Below are 16,053 nucleotides of genomic sequence, written 5' to 3'. Positions count from 1 at the left end.
TAATGCACCTGGGACGTAAAAACCCAAGAGCAGAATATAAAATCAGTGATACAGTCCTAACCTCAGTATCTGAGGAAAGGGATTTAGGGGTCATTATTTCAGAAGACTTAAAGGTAGGCAGACAATGTCATAGAGCAGCAGGAAATGCTAGCAGAATGCTTGGGTGTATAGGGAGAGGAATTACCAGTAGAAAGAGGGAGGTGCTCATGCCGCTCTACAGAGCACTAGTGAGACCTCATTTGGAGTATTGTGCTCAGTACTGGAGACCATATCTCCAGAAGGATATTGATACTTTGGAAGAGAGTTCAGAGAAGAGCTACTAAACTGGTACATGGATTGCAGGATAAAACTTACCAGGAAAGATTAAAGGACCTTAACATGTATAGCTTGGAAGAAAGACGAGACAGAGGGGATATGATAGAAACTTTTAAATACATAAAGGGAATCAACAAGGTAAAAGAGGAGAGAATATTTAAAAGAAGAAAAACTGCTACAAGAGGACATAGTTTTAAATTAGAGGGGCAAAGGTTTAAAAGTAATATCAGGAAGTATTACTTTACTGAGAGAGTAGTGGATGCATGGAATAGCCTTCCTGCAGAAGTGGTAGCTGCAAATACAGTGGAGGAGTTTAAGCATGCATGGGATAGGCATAAGGCCATCCTTCATATAAGATAGGGCCAGGGGCTATCCAAAGTATTTAGTATATTGGGCAGACTAGATGGGCCAAATGGTTCTTATCTGCCGACACATTCTATGTTTCTATGTTTCTATAAGCTGGAGATGTGGCTGTAGGTTGGTAAGGAAAGTTTGAATGAGCATAGAATGCATATTATCCTGAATACTCATTCCTGCCTTCAGAGTTCAAACTTCATTAAACGTCTTCCAAAAGTCTATAACAAACTCTCCTGATTTTTGTTTACAGGCTACAGCAGTTGGCAACGAGGACCTAGTCTGAAAACACCTCTCCATTTCACACTTAATTTCTTCCCACATTGTGTCTATGCCTGCCTCAGTATTTAATTTATAATTTCCAGCCGGCGTATTCGGGGGCTTTACAGTGCTTATAGAGGGGACCTTACTCCAATCCCAGGGGGAATTGTGCCCAACTATCCCATCTATTTTAACCACCTCAGCCCCTATAGCTTAAACACCCTTAATGACCAGGCCACTTTTTACACTTCTGACCTACACTACTTTAACCGTTTATTGCTCGGTCATGCAACTTACCACCCAAATGAATTTTACCTCCTTTTCTTCTCACTAATAGAGCTTTCATTTGGTGGTATTTCATTGCTGCTGACATTTTTACTTTTTTTGTTATTAATCAAAATTTAACGATTTTTTTGCAAAAAAATGAAATTTTTCAAAAAACGATATCCATATATAAATTTTTCTCAAAATTTATTGTTCTACATGTCTTTGATAAAAAAAAATGTTTGGGTAAAAGTTATAGCGTTTACAAACTATGGTACAAAAATGTGAATTTCCGCTTATTGAAGCAGCTCTGACTTTCTGAGCACCTGTCATGTTTACTGAGGTTCTACAATGCCCAGACTGTACAAACACCCCACAAATGACCCCATTTTGGAAAGTAGACACCCTAAGGTATTCGCTGATGGGCATAGTGAGTTCATAGAACTTTTTCTTTTTTGTCACAAGTTAGCGGAAAATGATGATTTTTTTTTTTTCTTACAAAGTCTCATATTCCACTAACTTGTGACAAAAAATAAAAAACTTCCATGAACTCACTATGCCCATCAGCGAATACCTTGGGGTGTCTTCTTTCCAAAATGGGGTCACTTATGGGGTAGTTATACTGCCCTGGCATTCTAGGGGCCCAAATGTGTGGTAAGGAGTTTGAAATCAAAATCTGTAAAAAATGGCCGGTGAAATCCGAAAGGTGCTCTTTGGAATGTGGGCCCCTTTGCCCACCTAGGCTGCAAAAAAGTGTCACACATGTGGTATCTCCGTACTCAGGAGAAGTTTGGAAATGTGTTTTGGGGTGTCATTTTACATATACCCATGCTGGGTGAGAGAAAAATCTTGGTCAAATGCCAACTTTGTATAAAAAAATGGGAAAAGTTGTCTTTTGCCAAGATATTTCTCTCACCCAGCATGGGTATATGTAAAATGACACCCTAAAACACATTGCCCAACTTCTCCTGAGTACGGAGATACCAAATGTGTGACACTTTTTTGCAGCCTAGGTGGGCAAAGGGGCCCACATTCCAAAGAGCACCTTTCGGATTTCACCGGCCATTTTTTACAGATTTTGATTTCAAACTCCTTACCACACATTTGGGCCCCTAGAATGCCAGGGCAGTATAACTACCCCACAAGTGACCCCATTTTGCAAAGAAGACACCCCAAGGTATTCCGTGAGGGGCATGGCGAGTTCCTAGAATTTATTATTTTTTGTCACAAGTTAGCGGAAAATGATGATTTTTTATATTTTTATTTTTTTTCTTACAAAGTCTCATATTCCACTAACTTGTGACAAAAAATAAAAACTTCCATGAACTCACTATGCCCATCAGCGAATACCTTGGGGTGTCTTCTTTCCAAAATGGGGTCACTTGTGGGGTAGTTATACTGCCCTGGCATCCTAGGGGCCCAAATGTGTGGTAAGGAGTTTGAAATCAAAATCTGTAAAAAATGGCCGGTAAAATCCGAAAGGTGCTCTTTGGAATGTGGGCCCCTTTGCCCACCTAGGCTGCAAAAAAGTGTCACACATGTGGTATCTCCGTACTCAGGAGAAGTTGGGGAATGTGTTTTGGGGTGTCATTTTACATATTCCCATGCTGGGTGAGAGAAATATCTTGGTCAAATGCCAACTTTGTATAAAAAAATGGGAAAAGTTGTCTTTTGCCAAGATATTGTTTTTTCGCACAAAGTCTCCCTTTTCGCTAACTTGGGACAAAAATTTCAATCTTTCATGGACTCAATATGCCCCTCAGCGAATACCTTGGGGTGTCTTCTTTCCAAAATGGGGTCATTTGTGGGGTGTTTGTACTGCCCTGGCATTTTAGGGTCTCCGCAATCATTACATGTATGCCCAGCATTAGGAGTTTCTGCTATTCTCCTTATATTGAGCATACGGGTAATGAGATATTTTTTTTTCCGTTCAGCCTCTGGGCTGAAAGAAAAAATGAACGGCACAGATTTCTTCATTCGCATCGATCAATGTGGATGAAAAAATCTCTGGCAAAAAAAAAATGGAGGGGAAAGGCGTCTGCCAGGACATAGGAGCTCCGCCCAACATCCATACCCACTTAGCTCGTATGCCCTGGCAAACCCGATTTCTCTATTCACATCAATCGATGTGAATGAATAAATCATTGCCGGGATTTATTTTTATTTTTTTATATACAAAGTGTTTGCCAAAGTATATGAACACCGCCACCTCCTCAGCTCATATGTCTCGGCAAACGTATCTTTTACTGCAGAGGAGAAATCTCGTCTTGCAGCGCCGCATACACTGACTTGTGTGTAATCTGACAGCAGCGCAATGCTTCTGTCCGAATGCACATCAGTGCTGCAGCTAGTCGATCGGTTGGTCCACCTGGAAGGTAAAAAAAAAAAAAGAAAAAACCAGGCCGCAACGCAATAAATTTATTAACTTTATAATATCTTTTGAACATAACATATAAACTTTATTGAACTGAACTTTAACTTTTATACTTACCGGTGATTTTTTTTTTTTTTTTTTTACCTTTATAGAACAAACCTCTCCTTCCCCATGGGACAATGTGCAAAGCGCAAATCGCCCAAAGATGTGGCGAAGTACGTTATGCACTTTATCCCAGGTGAAAGGAGAGGTTTGCAGCAGCTGTGAGAGAAAGGGCCCTAATAGCCCTGTGTGCCTGTCCTGTGAGATGCAATCCCTATGCTAAGTGTACCTGTGTGTGGTACTTCCGGAAACACTCCCCTAAGCATAGGGCAGGGTGGTCAGGACAGTCAGGACAGAAATAGCGGGTGTCACGCCTTATTCCACTCCTGTTACAGACACGACATTTTTTTCGGGGTGGCGGTTGGGTTGAGGTACCAGGAACGACACTGGGGAAATGTCGCTCGTGTAGACGGCTCACTACACTGGTGGTTGGGGCCACGGAACCTCCTGGATACAGGAGGTTCTCGATGATCTCTTCCTGAAATTTGAGGAAGGATTGTGTTCTCCCAGCCTTACTGTAGAGAACAAAACTATTATACAGAGCCAATTGAATTAAATATACAGACACCTTCTTATACCAGCGTCTGGTGCGTCGGGAAACTAAATAGGGAGCCAACATCTGGTCATTGAAGTCCACCCCTCCCATGAGCGCATTATAGTCGTGGACACAGAGGGGCTTTTCAATGACACGGGTTGCCCTTTCAATTTGGATTGTCATGTCTGCGTGAATGGAGGAGAGCATGTAAACGTCACGCTTGTCTCTCCATTTCACCGCGGGCAGTTCTTCGTTACACAAGGCAGCCCTCTCCCCCCTTGCAAGACAGGTGGTAACGAGCCGTTGGGGGAAGCCCGCGCGACTAGTTCGCGCGGTGCCACAGGCGCCAATCTGTTCTAGAAACAAATGCCTAAAGAGGGCCACACTTGTGTAAAAATTGTCCACATAAAGATGGTACCCCTTGCCGAATAAGGGTGACACCAAGTCCCAGACTGTCTTCCCACTGCTCCCCAGGTAGTCAGGTCAACCGACCGGCTCCAGGGTCTGATCTTTTCCCTCATAGACACGAAATTTGTGGGTATAGCCTGTGGCCCTTTCACAGAGCTTATACAATTTGACCCCATACCGGGCACGCTTGCTTGGGATGTATTGTTTGAAGCCAAGGCGCCCGGTAAAATGTATTAGGGACTCGTCTACTCAGATGTTTTGCTCTGGGGTATACAAATCTGCAAATTTCTGGTTGAAATGGTCTATGAGGGGCCGAATTTTGTGGAGCCGGTCAAAAGCTGGGTGGCCTCTGGGACGGGAGGTGGTGTTGTCGCTAAAATGCAGGAAACGCAGGATGGTCTCAAATCGTGTCCTGGACATAGCAGCAGAGAACATGGGCATGTGATGAATTGGGTTCGTGGACAAATATGACCGCAATTCATGCTTTTTAGTTAGACCCATGTTGAGGAGAAGGCCCAGAAAAATTTTAAATTCGGAAACTTGGACTGGTTTCCACCGGAAAGGCTGGGCATAATAGCTTCCCGGGTTGGCGGTTATAAATTGTGTGGCATACCAATTTGTTTCTGCCACGACTAAGTCCAAGAGCTCCGCAGTCAAGAACAGCTCAAAAAATCCCAGGGCCGAACCGATCTGAGCCGTCTCAACCCGAACTCCAGACTGGGCGGTGAAAGGGGGAACTAATGGTGCGGCTGAAGTTGGTGACTGCCAATCAGGGTTTGCCAGCACCTCAGGGATTCTAGGGGCTCTACGGGCCTGTCTGTGCGGTGGCTGCGACGGGGTAACTACTGCACGTGCCACCGTACCAGCTTCAACTGCCCTTCTGGTGCTCGCTACTTCACCATGTTGTACGGCAGTGCTGGTACTAGGTCCAGGAAGGGCTGCGCTGCTGGTGTATGCCTCACCACGTGATCCGACAGCGCCAGCCCCACTCTGCTGCTCTTGAAGCGGATCCTGCGCAACCTGTGGTCTAGCGACACGGGCCCGGGTACGCCTGGTTCTATCAGGGACCTCCTCGTCCGAACTTTGGGTCAGAGAGCCACTGCTTTCTACAGGTTCATATTCTGACCCGCTAGATTCGTCAGATGAGGGTTCCCATTCCTCATCCGACTGGTCAGAATCCTGTAGGCCTCTTCAGAAGAATACCCCCTGTTTGACATTTGGGCAACTAAATTTAGGGGTATTCCCTGAGACTACCCAAGAAAAAAAGCAAGCCTGTCTTACAAAGGGGAGGCTAGCGAAGTACCGGAGGCCGCTGCGGTTGATAAAAAAATATCAAAACTGATTTTTTTTTATCGCCGCAGTGCGTGTAAAGTGAATGTGCAGTGATCAAAAAAAAAAAATTTTTGTCACTGCGGTGGGGCGGGCGTGGGTGAACGCACGTGTGGGCGACCGATCAGGCCTGATCGGGCAAACACTGCGTTTTGGGTGGAGGGCGAGCTAAGGTGACACTAATACAATTATAGATCTGACTGTGATCAGTTTTGATCACTTACAGATACTATAAAAGTACAAATGCTGATTAGCGATACGCTAATCAGCGAATAAAAGTGACTGCGGTGCGGTACGGTGTGGTGGGCGCTAACTGACGCTAACTACCTAACCAAGGGGCCTAAACTATCCTAAAACCTAACAGCCAATACTAGTGGAAAAATCACTTTTTGTCTTTCACTAAGTGATTGACAGGGGGTGATCAAGGGGTTTATTTGGATGATGGGGGTGATGGAAGGTGATCTGGGGCTAAGGGCAGTGTTTGGTGGGTACTCACAGTTCAGTCTGCTCCTCTGCTGGATCCAACCGACGAAAAGGACCAGCAGAGGAGCAGAGAAGCCATTTAACACCTTATATTTACTAATATAAGGTGTTAGATGGCTTCTGATTCGGTTTTTTAAAAATCAGCAACCTGCCAGCAACGATCATTGGCTGGCAGGTTGCTGATGCAATACACCTCGAACTTTTGCCGGCCCGCGATGCGCATGCGCGGGCCGGCTGTGACCGAAATCTTGCGTCCAGGAGGAAACAATCAACCACCTCCAGGACGCGTCGCTGCGTTCGGCGGTCCGGAGGTGGTTAAGGCGCATATCCTCCTGAGTTATACATCTCCCTTTACAAGCTCTTTTCAAATAATGAAATGTCCCAGATGAAGATGAAGAGGGTTTAGGGCAGTGTTTAACAATCTTATTAATATCATCTACTTCAATAGGTTTCTTTAACATGATGTCCCCTACAGTCATAAAAGGGAACTGTTCCTCAGGGTCATTGTCCTCATCAGGATGAGATATATGTTCAGGTTTGGGAAAATACTTTTGTTATCTAAGGCGCATGGGAGCTATGACATCCCCAGCACCAACAGCACCAGCCGCTGGATCCTGACCACTCTGATCAGGCATAGGTTTCGGCAACTGCGGAGGTGGCTGTGGGAGCTGTAGGTGGTTGGATATTGGTAGCAGTATATCCAGCCAGTAAATCGAAGTCATCTTTTGAAAGGGATGGATATATCTGTGGGATATTTCCTAAATAGGGAGGAGGGGGCTTCTGAAGTGAACCCCTTGTAAATTATTTTTCTAACTCATGTTTCTTTTTATATCCCTCCTGGTTCTCTGCCTTCTGTTTCTTAACCTTTTTATTTGGTCTATCATACCAATATGGTGCATAAGTAAGCCAATTTTCCCCTCCCAACTTCATATACTGCATGTCCCACTGGGGGTCTGGACCATAATATGGGTAAGCTTCAGTGTCACCCAAACATAACCCTTTTACCATGTCCATATGGAAGGTGTCATTAGCCCCTTCCTGAGGGAATGAATTTATACTCTTCATCCCCTCTGTCCATCCTGCCATATTATCCACCGAAGGAGTAACTAAATAATAATCAGTACCACAGACCCGGGATACATAATCCTTACATGTTTCTCCTACATACGGAGGGGGTGGAGAGACCTTTCCTTGCTTTGCACCCATTTCTTATAACTTAATTGAGACGGAAGCAGAGCTGAACTCTCCCCAGGACTGGCTGTACTGAACCGTAAAGGCTCCGACAATTCCTGTCAACTGGGACAGAGGACTTATGTCTATGCTCAACTTCCTTCTCAACTGACTGTTAGTATTATCCCTTCAAACCGTCACTTGCGTTCACTAGTTTCTGGGTTAGCGGGTTTCCCCTCGCCAGAAAAGTGGGGTGTCTTATGGTTATCCAGGACACAGACAATAAAGTTAGTACAGTTTTCACAGTATCATTTGCTGCTTACCTTCAGCATAAAAATTACTTAATGCTTCATAACATCATAACATACAAGAGAGCATAAAGAAAGCGACAGATAAGAAGCAGTAGAAATTGGCTGACAAAGAGAAATCAGGATGCAGACACTATTTGAATTCTTCCCAAAAGAATTCCTCTTTTAAATCCTTCCCTAAAGAATTTATCTGTTAGACTTGGCCAGTAGTCTATTTATAGTCTATCTTGCCTAAAGATAGATATTATTCCTTTCAGTGTGTCTGAAGTGGATTCAAAATAGAAACAACAGTATGTTTGTCAGAAAGCATCGGAATATCCCCAGTCATTAAAGACAGGAATGTTCCGTACTTACCGAGATGCTGTATGTTCTATCCTGGACAGAGCCCCCAGCTGAAAGAAAGCTGCTTCTGAATGCACCCTGATTCTTCCTTTGTCTCCACAGACAGGTACCCGGGGAACTCATCTCAATGATATTTAGACAGTGTTTCTGAAACAGTTCTGATTTAATTCTAAGAATCCAGCATCTTTATAGACATTCATCCACACATATTGGAGATATGATTCACATATTCACTGTTGCTGGGCAGAATCCATTCCCTATATGGACATAAGGCTAATGTAAACCTATTCTCCCTCTAGTATGATGTCACCCAGCATCCTGTCCTTCATACAGATCATATAGCTTATTCTATTTAACCCTTCAGTGACCAAATCCCTACCAATGAATTGCCACCATAAAAATATTATACAATTAATCCATATACATCATATGCATTATACATACTAAAAACCAGATATACCTCAATACAGCTAGTGTATCAATTCATTTTGTATATTGCCTATAGCAAGTAAATAATGCACAGTCTTAGATGTTCAAATAGCCAAGTGCGTATTGTCTCCAAGAATTGCAGATATTGTATAATCAAATCTCGATACTACTGAATAAACTGTGTGATTGTATCACTGAGAAACGTAAGATGTCAGAAAGTAATAAATCAGTTGTTATGAATGTTCCATTCAATTAGCGTGATTGTCATTCATATTGATCCATATCGCTTCCTGCATGTCCCAATATTACTGAATAAATAGTATGTTGCTCAAATGTCCCCTTATAAAACAATATTGATGGTCAATGATCAATCCTCCCTGCTGGTCATCCACACTATTGCGAGATATGGCTGCTTGTACTCACTGGTTAATGCGGAGGGACGGAGACCAGTGCAGAACGTGGCATCCCACATGGTATTCAGCACAGATAGGTCTTACCTCCGTGTCTTCCTCCTAATAGTGAGTATTGCAGTCACGCTAATTCCTTGTGTGGATCAGTGGACCGTTTGGCATTCCACGTGCTCAGTGGATCCTCAGTTGAGCAACCTGCCGGCTTTGACTAAGTCCTCTTGGCTGTTACACCTTCAGATCGCAGGCATATACATTCTGGAGAGCTCCATATAAGGGTACTTATACATGGGGGTATTTCAAACCAGACACGTTTCAGAGCTTTGGATTTGCCCCTTTTTCAGTGGCTAAACCCTCCATGTTACTATCATCCCTTAAATACCCTCTTTCACATATGTCTTAAGGTTACATCGCAAAGGTGAAATGGATCTTCCTTATTTGGCATAAGGTTCCATTGAAAAGGTGAAATGGATCTTCCACATTTCAGTGAATCTTCATTCATTACATGTATACTCAAATCTTGGTCTCTTCATATTTTTGGTATCATTTGTTTCTCAGTTATTATTACTGCATTATGTATATAGAATATAACTAACACATAAATGCATGGATATCGACATGTCCATAACAACCTTCTCTATAAAAATATCACATTATTTAACCCCTCAGGTGAACACTGTAAAAAAAATAAAAATATAAAAAAACGTGTCAAAAAGCCATTTTGTCACCTTACATCACAAAAAGTGTGATAGCAAGAGATCAAAAAGTCATATGCACCCCAAAATTGTACCAATTAAACAGTCATCTCATCCCACAAAAATGATACTCTACCTAAGAGAATCGCCCAAAAAATAAACTATGGCTCTTAGATTATGGTGACACTAAAACATGATTTTTTTTTTGCTTCAAAAATTATATTAGTGTATAAAACTTAAATAAAAAAAGAATACATATAATGTATTTCTTCGTCCATAACGACTTGCTCTATAAAAATATCACATGATTTAACCCCTTAGGTGAACACGGTAAAAAAAAAATCAAGTGATCAAACAGTCATACGCACCCCAAAATAGTACCAATCAAACCGTCATCTAATACTGAAAAAAATGAGCCCCTACACAAGACAGTCGCCCAAAAATAAAAATAAACTATGGCTTTCAGAATATGGAGACACAAAAAAATTTTTTTTTTCAAAAATGCATTATTATGTAAAACTGAAACAAACAACCCAAAAAAGTAGTCATATTTGGTATTGTCGCGTCCGTAACAATCTGCTCTATAAAAATAGCTTATGATCTAACCTGTCAGATGAACAGTGTAAATAACAAAGAATAAAAACAGTGCAAAAACAGCTATTTTTTTTTGTTACCTTGTCTCGCAAAAAGTGTAATATAGAGCAACAAAAAATCATCTGTACCCTAAAATAATACCAACAAAACTGCCACCTTATCCCATAGTTTCCAAAATGGGGTACCTTTTTTGTAGTTTCTACTCTAGGGGTGCATCAGGTGGTCTTCAAATGTGACATAGCAAGTTCACATTATCCCAGTGAAATCTGCCCTCCAAAACCATATGGCGTTCCTTTCCAGCAGTTTACGACCACATATGGGGTGTTTCTGTAAACTACAGAATCAGAGCAATAAATATTGAGTTTAGTTTGGCTGTTAATCCTGTCTTTGTTACCGGAAAAAAAATGATTAAAATAGAAAATCTGCCAAAAAAAGTGAAACTCTGAAATTTCATATCCATTTTCAGTTAATTCTTGTGGAACACCTAAAGGGTTAATAAAGTTTGTAAAATCAGTTTTGAATACCTTGAAAGGTGTAGTTTGTAAAATGGGGTCACTTTTTTGGAGTTTCTTCTCTAGGGGTGCATAAGGGTGGCTTCAAATAGGACATGGTGTAAAAAAAAACTGTCCATCAAAATCTGCCTTCCAAAAACCATATGGCGTTCCTTTCCTTCTGCACCCTGCCGTGTGGCCATACAGCAGTTTACGACCACATATGGGGTGTTTCTGTAAACTACAGAATCAGAGCAATAAATATTGAGTTTAGTTTTGCTGTTAATCCTTGCTTTGTTAGCGGAAAAAAATGATTAAAATGGAAAATCTGTCAAAAAAATCCATTATCCATTTACAATTAATTCTTGTGGAACACCTAAAGGGTTAACAATGTTTGTAAAATCAGTTTTTAATACCTTGAGGGTGTAGTTTCTAAAATGGGGTCATTTTTGGGTGGTGTCTATTATGTAAGCCTCACAAAGTGACTTCAGACCTGAACTGGTCCTTAAAAAGTGGGTTTTGGAAATTTTCTAAAGAATTTCAAGATTTGCTTCTAAACTTATAAGCCTTGTAACGTCCCCAAAAAATAAAATGGCATTCACAAAATGATCCAAACATGAAGTAGACATATGAGAAATTAAAAGTAATAACTATTATATGAGGTATCACTATCTGTTTTAAAAGCAGAGAAATTGAAATTTGGAAAGTTGCGAATTTTTCAGATTTTTTGGTAAATTTGGTATTTTTTTATAAATAAAAATAAAATATTTTGAATCAAATTTACCAGTGTCATGAAGTACAATATGTGACGAGAAAACAATCTCAGAATGGCCTGGATAAGTGAAAGTGTTTTAAAGTTATCACCACATAAATTGAAACATGTAAGATTTGCAAAAAACAGTCTGGTCCTTAAGGTGAAAAATGAAACGGTCCTTAAGGGGTTAAAGGATTTAACTGAGCATGGACAGCCATCTCAGAGAGCAGGACAGCTATACTATACTGGCACTCGACTGATACATTGTATTGAATAACTTGGGGGCTACACAAAATTTTTATTACAAAAGAATTCTAGGTGCTGATTTTGCAACGGACCCCCTGGCCACCCCCAGGGGGATCCCTTGCCCCTTAGGAGGTTTCTACAAAATATGTCCCTCTTATAGAGCAAGTGAACGTGACCCCAGCTGCTGTTAAGCAGAGGAAGCACAAAGTTCCCTTTTGTGGATGGCAATTGTGGTACCCAGGATTGGATTGCCAGAGTGGTGCAGGGTGGCCTACAATCTCTGTAGAGGTTGTTTACACGTGTCACAGTGTTCCTACCTGGATGTCCTTGGATCCCAGACATGGTGTGGTCCGAAGCAGTGCAAAAGGGTAGTTGAACTTGGATGATGAGTAAGTAGAATAAATGGAGTCCAGACTTGCAGTAACAATAAACACAGCTTTACTTGACATAAACTGTAATCCAAACCGTTTCCAAATGGTATCTTGGTCATCAGCAGGTATTGGCTTAACTTAGGCAGGCAAATACTTCTCTGTAACAATCTCAGCTCTGCTATGCTAGTTGTAGTAAATAGGAACTCTCCTCTCCTTGAAAACTGTAGAATATTTTTTATGGGACAACCCCTTTAATAAAATGTACCAGTGCATTGAGAGCAGTAACTACTACAAGGACTGTTTATGAAATATCTAATCATGTCAATATAATATACGTTTTTCCCTTTAGTTAATACATGCTCATTTCGATTCCGTTATTTTATAGTAAAAATTATAACAAAGTAGGGTATGAGCAATCCTGACAGAGAGCATTAGTCAATGTCAGGCAATAGAATGTTTGAAATTGCATTCAGGAAAAGTTTGTCTTACATTATTTTATAGGTTGATCAAATCAGAAGGAACATGTACAATTTTGTATTACAGCAATTTACTGGCAGTGCATAATTCATAAACATTAATAAGAAAGGTGCACTACTGTGGATGCAAACAACCAAATCTGACTAAACCCTCAAACTAGTGTTAAAATTGAGAATTTAGCCAATATATCCCTATATTAAGGACATATCTGAGCCTGAGCACCGCACCAAGGTATCTCAAGTAGCTCGGAACCTAACGTTAACCTACCTGTGCATATGGGCAATACCAGGAGCCAGTGGGCGATTTACAGGAGCGTTAGGGACCTTACTCTCCTGTAATTCGCCCACTGGCTCCTGGTATTGCCCATATGGCACAGGTCCCGAGCTACTTGAGATACCTTGGCGCGGTGCTCGGGCTCAGATATGTCCTTAATATAAGGATATACTATATCGGCTAAATTCTCAATTTTAAGACCAGTTTGAGGGTTTAGTCAGATTTGGCTGTTTGCATCCACAGTAGTGCATCTTTCTTATTAATGTTTATGTCATATAGCTATTTACAGCCACACATTTTTATATCTTGTGTAAGATGTCTTTTTGTGGTACTTGTGGGCCGCTGCAGGCTTCCTCCACTGTATGCTGGGGATCGCCATTAGCAATGGGCCTTAAGTGTAGGATCTGCTCCCCTGGGTATAGATGCACAACTGCATATGGGGTTGAGGACGTCCTGCCTTTTAACACCACGCCATTTTTTGTAGTTTGTATACAGTGCATAATTAAGCCTCAACTTTCGTCATGCTTTTACCCAGCCTTTTATTATAAAAGGTTTATTATGAAAGGTAGGTGATTTTTCCCAAAACATGTAGCATTTTATTACCATATTTTTTGCCCCATAAGATGCAGTTTTTTCCCCCCAAAGTAGGGGGAAAATGTCCCTGCGTCTTATGGGGTAAATACTAATGAGCGCTTCCATTATGGAAGCGCTCATTAGTACCGGAGTACCGGAAAGCGGTGAAGGCTCTGTACTCACTGCTTCCTGGTCCTCGGCTGTCGGCTTTGAAGGCTGCGCACAGTGTGAGGGCGCTCTGTGACCTCACACTGTGGGCGCCGGTTCACAGCACAGCTGACAGCAGGAGGAAGAAGAGCGTATGCAGTGAGGAGCGGTGGCGTCCAGGAGCAGGAGAGGTAAGTGTTTTTTTTTTTTTACTTTATGTCATGTGAGGCATGGGGCACATCTGGGGCTGATAAAATAAGGCAATGGGGGCTGATAAAAAGAGGCATGTGGGCTGATATGAGACTGGGGCTAGTCAAAAGAGGCATGGTGGCTGAAAAGGGTCTGGCGACTGTTCAAGTGAGGCATGGGGGCTAATATGAGACTGGGGGCTGATCAAAAGAGGCATGGGGGCTAACATGAGACTGCGGGTTGATCAAATGAGACATGGGGGCTGATTTGAGACTGGGGGTCTGATCTGAGGTCTGAATGGGGTCTTATTTATATTGGGGCTCATATCTGAGGTCTGATTGGGGGTCATTCACATTTGGGTATGAGCTGAGGTCTGATTGTGGGTCTGATCTGAGGTCTTATTGGGGTCTTATTAACATTGTGAATCTGATTTGACCTGTGATCTGAGGTCTGATTAACATTGGGGGTCTAATTGCTGGTATGACCTGAGTTCTAATGAAAAAAAAAATCTTATCGTCCTCCTCTAAAACCTAGGGGCGTCTTATGGGCCAAAAATACGGTACTTTCTATTATCTTACTGCCCATGGCATGTTTTTAAGATAATCCATTACTAACTCTTTTTATGAAAGATACTGTGATAGAAAACTACATTTGAGAGGATCTTTATTTACTGCTATATAAACTCAGATATTCAAGCATTATAAGAGCATTCTTGCTTAAAAGGAAAGAGCCATGACTTGGATTTTTTAAATTGCAGACACTGTACAAGAATACTGTGCAAGAACTATTTATATAATACGCAAAAGGAAAAAGAGGTCAATGCTAGAGTAGGTTCAAATAAATAAAATTAAAAAGTTAAGAACTCTCTAAACTAGAAAAATGACATTTTATCCTTATTCTGCTGGTCTGTTTGATTACAGAGATACCAATTTTATATATTTTTTTTAACTTTTTACCATGTTTGCACAAAGCAAAAGGGGCTAATTTTTTGCAGGATTGGTTGAGGTTTTGAATGGTACCATTTTGGGGTACATAGTACTTTTTGACCACTGGTTATGTTTTTTGTAAGGCAAGGTGACAAAAAATGTTATTTTTTTTTATTTTTTTGCAGCATTCACCTGAAGGGGTAGATCATTAGATATTTTTATAGAGCAGACCATAACAAATGATACCTAATATAACTATTTTAAATTTTTGCTTGCAATTTTACACTTATGTAAGGCAAAGTGACCAACAAATGGCTATTTTGTACATTTTTTTTTAATTACGGCATTCATCTGACGGGGTAGCTCATGTGATATTTTTATAGAGCTAGTAATTATAGACACGGTGATACCTAATATGTCTGTTTCTTTTTTTTCTTTTTGTTTACAATTTTATATGTGTTTATTATGGGAAAGGGTCTTTTTTTTAACTTGAAACTTTTATTTTAATATGATGAAAAAACTATTTTTTCCCAAAGTGGGGGGAAAATCTCCCTGCGTCTTAGGCCTCATGCACACGACCGTTGTTGTGTTCTGTGTCCGTTGTTCCGTTTTCCGTGATTTTCTGCATCAAAAATTTTTTCCGTGGAAAACTCGGATAATGCATCGTTTGTCATCCGCGTCCGTGATCCGTGTTTCCAGTCCGTCCAAAAAATATGACCTGTCCTTTTTTTTTCATGGACAACGGTTCGCGGACCCATTCAAGTCAATGGGTCCGTGAAAAAACACGGAGGCACACAAGATTGTCATCCGCATCCGCGCGTCCGTGTCCGTTTTTTTCCTATCATTTGCAAGGCAAACTTGACTTACATTTTTTTACACTTTCCTTCATGTCTGGTGATCCTCCAAAAATCAAGGACGACACACGGAAACAAAAATGGACACAGATCACGGAACAACGGAACCCCGTTTTGCGGACCGTGAAAAAATACTATCGTGTGCATGAGGCCTTATGGGGTAAATACTAATGAGCGCTTCCATTATGGAAGCGCTCATTGGTACCGTAATACCGGGAAGCGGTGAAGGCTCTGTACTCACAGCTTCCTGGTCCTCGGCTGTCGGCTGTGAAGGCTGTGCACAGCGTGAGGGCGCTCTGTGACCTCACGCTGTGTGCGCCGGTTCACAGCACAGCTGACAGCAGGAGAAAGAAGAGAGTATGCAGTGAGGAGCGGTGGCGTC

This window comes from Bufo bufo, chromosome 5 (genome assembly GCF_905171765.1).
Source record: "Bufo bufo chromosome 5, aBufBuf1.1, whole genome shotgun sequence".
NCBI lineage: Eukaryota > Metazoa > Chordata > Amphibia > Anura > Bufonidae > Bufo > Bufo bufo.
The sequence above is the reverse complement of the archived record's forward strand: the minus strand, read 5'-3'. Positions refer to the sequence as shown.